Here is a 6,436-nt window from a genome sequence, read left to right on the forward strand (position 1 = left end):
GAAATCAACCATGTATAGAAGCAACAAATCTACACGAGTCTCAAGACCCCCAATTAAGACTATACAAGAGCGATGGACTCGATCTACCACAATAGAATCACCTACCGGTGTAGACACATATACAAGGGCACTCAAGGAACACTAGGCATAACCAGATATGAAGCAAAATAAGATGACACATAGGAGTACGTAGACCCTAGATCAAATAAAACGGAAGTATCTCTGCCACAAACCAGAATAGTACCTGTGATAACTGCATCGGAAGCCTCAGCCTCAAGCCTGGCTGGAAGAGCATAACATCGAGGCTAGGCCCCACCACCCTGGACTACCTCTCTGGGATGGCCTGTATCTGGCCGACCTCCACCTCTAGTGGTCGGAGCTCCACCTCTAGCACCTCTACCTCTACCTCTAGCACCTCTACCCCCACCTCTAGTTGGTTGGGCGATCTATGGAACACCTGGTGCCTGAACCATAGCACATGAACCCTGCTGCTGCGACTAAGTACCCCACCAATCTCATACAAGCCCTCCTGATATGACCATACTCACCACACTCAAAACATCTACCTGAGTGTTGTGACTGAGGAAACTGAGGTTGACCCTGGCGACCTGAATGACCACCCCAAAAACTCTGGAGCGGCGGTGCACTGATAGGAGCTAGGGGTGCACTGTAGGGTTGTTGATCAGAATATTGCATGTGAGAACCACGGCCACCTGAAGGACCGTGAGAAACCTGAAGTGCTGACTGAAAGGGCCTAGGAGGATGGCCTCTACCATACGAATCCCTACCTCCAAACGAGGCACCACTGAATCTGCTTGAATGACGAGGCCTCTTGTCTGACCCATGACCACCTCCCTACGACAGAACCATCTCCACTCTCCTGGCCACAGTGGCCGCCTCCTAGAAAGTAATCTCACTCCCAGTCTCCCTAGCCATCTGAAGACGAATCGGCTGAATAAGTCCATTAATGAACCTCCTCACCTCTTTCTCTCGGTGGGAAGTATGACAAGAGCATGGCGAGCCAAGTCGATGAATCTGGTCTCATATTGGGTAACAGTCATAGAACCCTACTAGAGACGCTCAAACTGCCTCCAATAGGCCTCTCTTTGAGTGATGGGAAGAAACTTCTCCGGAAATAGCTGAGTAAATTGCTCCCAAGTCAAAGCTGGCGATCCGGCTGGTCTAGCCAAACAGAAATCCGTCCACCAAATCTTGGCGGATCCAGACAAGCGAAAAGTAGCAAAATCGACCCCATTGGTCTCAACTATCCCCATGTTCATGAGAACCTCATAACAACTATCTAGATAATCCTAGGATCCTCAAAAGAAGCATCGCTGAAAGTAGTAGTGAAGAGCTTGGTGAACCTGCCCAATCTCCACAAAGCATCGACAGACATGGCTGCTCCATCGCCGGTCTGAGCTACCACACCCCGCTGAACTGCTCCAACTAGCTGAGCCACTAGAGTCTGAAACTAGGGAGTCATCTACTCCGGAGTGCGAGTAGCAGGAGTCTGGGCTCCTCCTCCAGCCTGAGAGACGGTTGGTGCTACAGGAAGCAAGCCTGCTCGGGTGACACTCTGCATAAGGCCCACTAGATGAACCAGAGCATCCTGAAGTACTGGGGTAGCAATAAACCCCTCTGGGACCTGAGCTGGGCCTACCGGAATTGCTGGGGCTGGAACCTCATCATCAAAGTCAACCTGAGGCTCCGATGTGGGTGCTGCTGCCCTGGGCTGAGCTCTGCCCCTGCCTCGACCTCTAGCACGGACTCGCCCTCGTCCTTTGTCCCTCGTGGGAGCTGCTGTTAGGGGCTCGGGCTGCTGATCGGTGGATGAGGAAGTGCGTGTTCTCGCCATCAGCGAAAGAACAGAGTAGAAATTCAATTAGCATTGAGAAACCAAACTGCACGACAAGAAGGAACAAATGTGAAATTTTTCCTAACTCTGTAGCCTCTGGGGGACAAATGTAGACATCTCTGTACCGATCCCTCAGACTCTACTAAGCTTGTCTGTGAATTGTGAGACCTATGTAACCTAGATCTCTAATACCAACTTGTCACGACACGTATTTCTCACCATCGGGAGTCGTGATGGTGCCTACTCGTAGAAGCTAGGTAAGCCACTAAATATAGAAATTTCTAACTCTTCCATTTTAATCCTTTTTACAATTTGAATTAACAGGTAATCAACATTTAAATATTAATGATAAACGGCACAAGCGGAAGACTTAAACAACTAAAAATAACCAAGCCAGTACTATAATGCCAATATACTCCTTTACCCGGAATCTGGTGTCACAATATACACGAATTGTCTATGAGTACTACATACAAACATCTGAAAGAAATACAATCTGTCTCGAAATCTAATGAAAACAGAGTACATAATAAAGTAGAAGAGAACATCGAGCCTACGAACGCCTGTAGGACTACCTCGGGATCTCTGGCTGGACTGAAGGCAGGCTTCCTAAGTGTTACGATCCAAAAGCTGCTCCGAAATCTGCACATAGTGCAAAGTGTAGCATCAGCACAATCGACCTCATATGCTGGTAAGTGTCTGGCCTAATCGCGGCAAGGTAGTGACAAGGCTAGGACCAGACTCCACATAAACCTATGTAGTTATATAATATATAGCAGAAAATAAACAAGAATAAACAATTAACGTGGGAGGGGGTACATGCTACGAGGGAAATATCAAATCCAGCCGAAACTTAAGAGGAATATGAGGGAACAATTCAATATCTACAACAAAACAATAATAACAATGTTGCGGCGTGCAACCCGATCCCTATTATTTAACACTATTGCGGCATGCAACTCGATCCATTTATATCACTATTGCGACGTGCAACTCGATCCAATATAACATTGTTGCGGTGTGTAACCTGTCATACCTCCTTTTTACCTACACCCCCGGAAAGGATGTATATGGGAGTTTTTCCACTTTAAGTGACAATCAAAATGGGATCATTTTATTAAAAATTTAGAGTCGCCACTTGGGATAATTTATGTTGTCCCAAGTCACCGGTTCAAATCCCGAATCGAGGAAATATTGACTCTATATTACAGTCTGCGAACACAGAAATCTGGGTAAGGAATTCTGTTAACCCGGGAGAAGGTGTTAGGCATTCCCAAGTTCCGTGGTTCTAGCACGGTCGCTCAACTGTTATAATTGGCCTATTATCTGATTTTAATACATGTTTTAGCCTATGGTATAATTTTAAATCATTAACCGCTTTTAATGAATTTTAGGAAAATTGCAACGTCATTTAAAATACACCTCGAACCATGTCACATAAATGAACCCGCGGCTCTTGACATATTTTATCTAACATTGTTGAGATTTGGATTTGGGTCACATAAATGCGCACCCGAATTTGAAAATTAGGCATCATAACTATGTCACGTGAACCATACCCACAATCACGATAGTTCATTTAAGTTAAAGTGATGAACCGATTATTGTAATCTACCTAGGGTTATGATCAAGCATGGACCATAATAAACCTTTTAGTTAAAGTACTCCAGTACACACAACAATAATGGCTCGTGAAAAATATAGACAACGGCCAAACCATATGCCTATCCCTACAATTAAAGATTCCCCATTTTCTCCTCACTACTTTCCAAACTCCCTTTTAATATAAACCAAAATCCAATACTCTTTTGCTGTACACATTCAATTAAACCTAGATTTAAACCATCACTTTTTCTATGATGCCCAGCAACACCCAAACGTCCCATTGTTTTCATTATCTAGTATGAACCAATCATTCTAGTTATTTAGCTAATAGATGATAACATACATATCTTTCTTAATTAATTTGCTCAAAACAAGGCAGAATCCATGTAAATTTGAACAGTGATAAAAGAAATAAAACTAAGACCAATGATAGATTACGAAGCAAGAGCCATTCTATCAAAACAACTCATAAAGTTAAATAAGCACAAAACGAACAAAGGAATGAATAGTTGAACCTTAGAATAGCGTAGTCGGATTTTCATTGAAGCTTTTAGAAGCACACATGGATTTCCAACCAGAAAACAGTCAGAGCTCGCGAACTCAACGCGGGACCGCGAACGGGACTCGAACCGGAAACCAACGCTAGTACTTTGACAGGTGGAAGACTGAGCGAATCTCGCCGGAGAAACTCGAATCTCACCGACGAACTCGAATCCGACTCGACCTAGAGAACGCTGAAAACTCAAAAAAAACTGACTGACTGCTTTCTTTTTGGAGTTTGTCGGTGGGTTTGTTGTTGGATTATGGAGTTTTAAGGTCCCTTTAATGGTGGGAAATGGGTGTTATCAATGGTTTTTCTTTGTGTTAGGAAGAAGAAGATCAGCCCATGGCCATGCTTTTGTGAAGCTAATAAAGCTTAGTCATGGCTCTACATGATATTTTTTTGAAAGGAAAAATGATGATGATGAGTTTCTGGAGAAGAAGGGAAGTTTTTTTAGCTATTTGAAAAGTCTCAGGCACAAGGCTTTTTCCGTTCTCCTCTCTTTTTCCCCCTCACTGTTTTTTGTTTTCGTTCTTTTCCAAAACCTCTCTATTTTTGTGTTTTAATCCCAACCCCTTTTCCTTGTTCTTTTCGTTCCAGCCCTCTCCTCTATATATTAGCGTGTGTGTATATTTTAGAAAGAAAAGAAGATAGGAATTGTGGTCCCCACAAAAGGAATTTTTCAGTTTTTCTTAGCCAAAACGTTAGTGGGATCAAAAAATGGGGGTGCACGTGAGTTTGTTAGGGAGTGGATAATGGAGAATCTTTACCACATGGCCCAACGTGATTGACTCCTTTTTTTTGATTTTCTTTTCTTTCTATATTTTTGGTTAATAAAATAAAATACTACTCCTACTTTATTAATATAGAAAGATAAAAAAAAATATTAACTGCTGAAAATTCAATTATTAAAATCCTTAACTTGAAAAGGATAGAGTAGACGCGTTAAAAATATATTTTGGAACCTTTTCCTTTCTTTCGAGAACAAGAACACAATTACTATGTAAAATTGTGACTATTTTTGTATTTTCAAGATTATATAAAAATAAAGATAAGGTACTATTTTTGTATATTTTTTATTTAAATTTACAAAAGATACGTAAACTAAAATATTTTTGAAATTTTTGTTTTTTGTGACGAAATAAAGTAAAAGAGTCAAAATCTAGAGATATTAGGCCTAAACTAAATATTTACATGCTAAAATGTGAAAAATCTTGGGGAGAGTCAAAAATCACATGTCTACACAACCCGTTCCATATATAGCATTGTTGCAGCGTGCAACCCGATCAATATATTTATATACCTTTAGCAACAACCATACCAAGAGTCCCGGCAAGGGATTAACAATAAACTACACTATCCCGGCAAGGGAGTCGACAGTAAAAGTAAATACGTCCCGGCAAGGGAGAGACAGCTATAACCAATCTTAACCCAACTTCTACTCATCTCGGCTAACATCAATACTCAATCATAAGTAATTTCCACAAAAACAAACTTAATCCTTGATCAATATCGAGAATCATCAATTAAAGCATCCGTAGTATCATTTAAGAACACAACAAATTGTAATTTAAGACTCACGGTCATGCTCGACACCAACGTATAGATACTCGTTGCCATTCCTATACGTCGTACTCAACAAGAAGCAAATAGGACACAACTCCTAATCCCTCAATTTAAGGTTAGACCAAACACTTACCTCGAACTTCCACGACCAACTCAAGCCTCAAACACTGCCTTATCTTTCGAATTCGGCTCCAAATCAATTTTATCTAGACATATCGACTTAATAACATCAATAAATTCTAAACAATCCAATTCCAATGCTTAATATAGCTTTCTAATCATTCTTCCCAAAAAGTCAAAAATTGACCCCGGGCCCGCTTGGTCAAAACACGAGGTTCGGACCAAAACCCGATCACCCACAGGCCTGAATATATAATTTGTTTTGAATTCTGACCCCAAAACGAGGTCAAATTCCCAAATAATCAAAAAGCTCTAACTCTACCCAAATCCCTAATTTTCTACCATTAATCTCATGTTTTGGGCCTAGAAATCTAGTGGGTGTTGATAAAAATGGAAGAAAACGAGCTTAGGATTACATACCTATGAAGATATGGTGAAGTTCCTCTTCAAAAATCACCCAAGAAGTGTGGAGAAGATGAAGTTTATGAAACATGGTGGAATTCCCGTAATGTATTCTGTTTTTGAAACTTAAAATAACTGGGTGAATTTGGTCTTCGCGTTCACGACAGGGATATCGCGTTCGCGATGAGTTAGGCCTGACAGATCTTCGCGTTCGCGTAAGTGGGCTCGCGATCACGGAGCACTAACTCCTCGAGCCCTCGCATTGGCGTCCAGGTGGTCGCGTTTGCGTAGGTATAATACCCCTCCCCCTGTCCAGGCTCATAAGCCATCGCGTTCGCATGTGTTAG

General features: G+C 41.8%; 1 long non-coding RNA gene across 1 annotated transcript; it reads right to left on the bottom strand.

Annotated features, from left to right (window-relative positions):
* Window positions 1-2,234: 2,234 nt before the first annotated feature.
* On the bottom strand, window positions 2,235-4,587 carry LOC138870122 (uncharacterized). The gene is made up of 2 exons (XR_011400357.1): window positions 3,976-4,587; window positions 2,235-2,497 (listed from the first exon to the last, which is right to left on the bottom strand). It is a non-coding gene; the product is annotated as an uncharacterized lncRNA (long non-coding RNA).
* Window positions 4,588-6,436: the final 1,849 nt, after the last annotated feature.

The sequence above is a fragment of the Nicotiana sylvestris genome, chromosome 6, assembly GCF_000393655.2.
Source record: "Nicotiana sylvestris chromosome 6, ASM39365v2, whole genome shotgun sequence".
Lineage (NCBI taxonomy): Eukaryota > Viridiplantae > Streptophyta > Magnoliopsida > Solanales > Solanaceae > Nicotiana > Nicotiana sylvestris.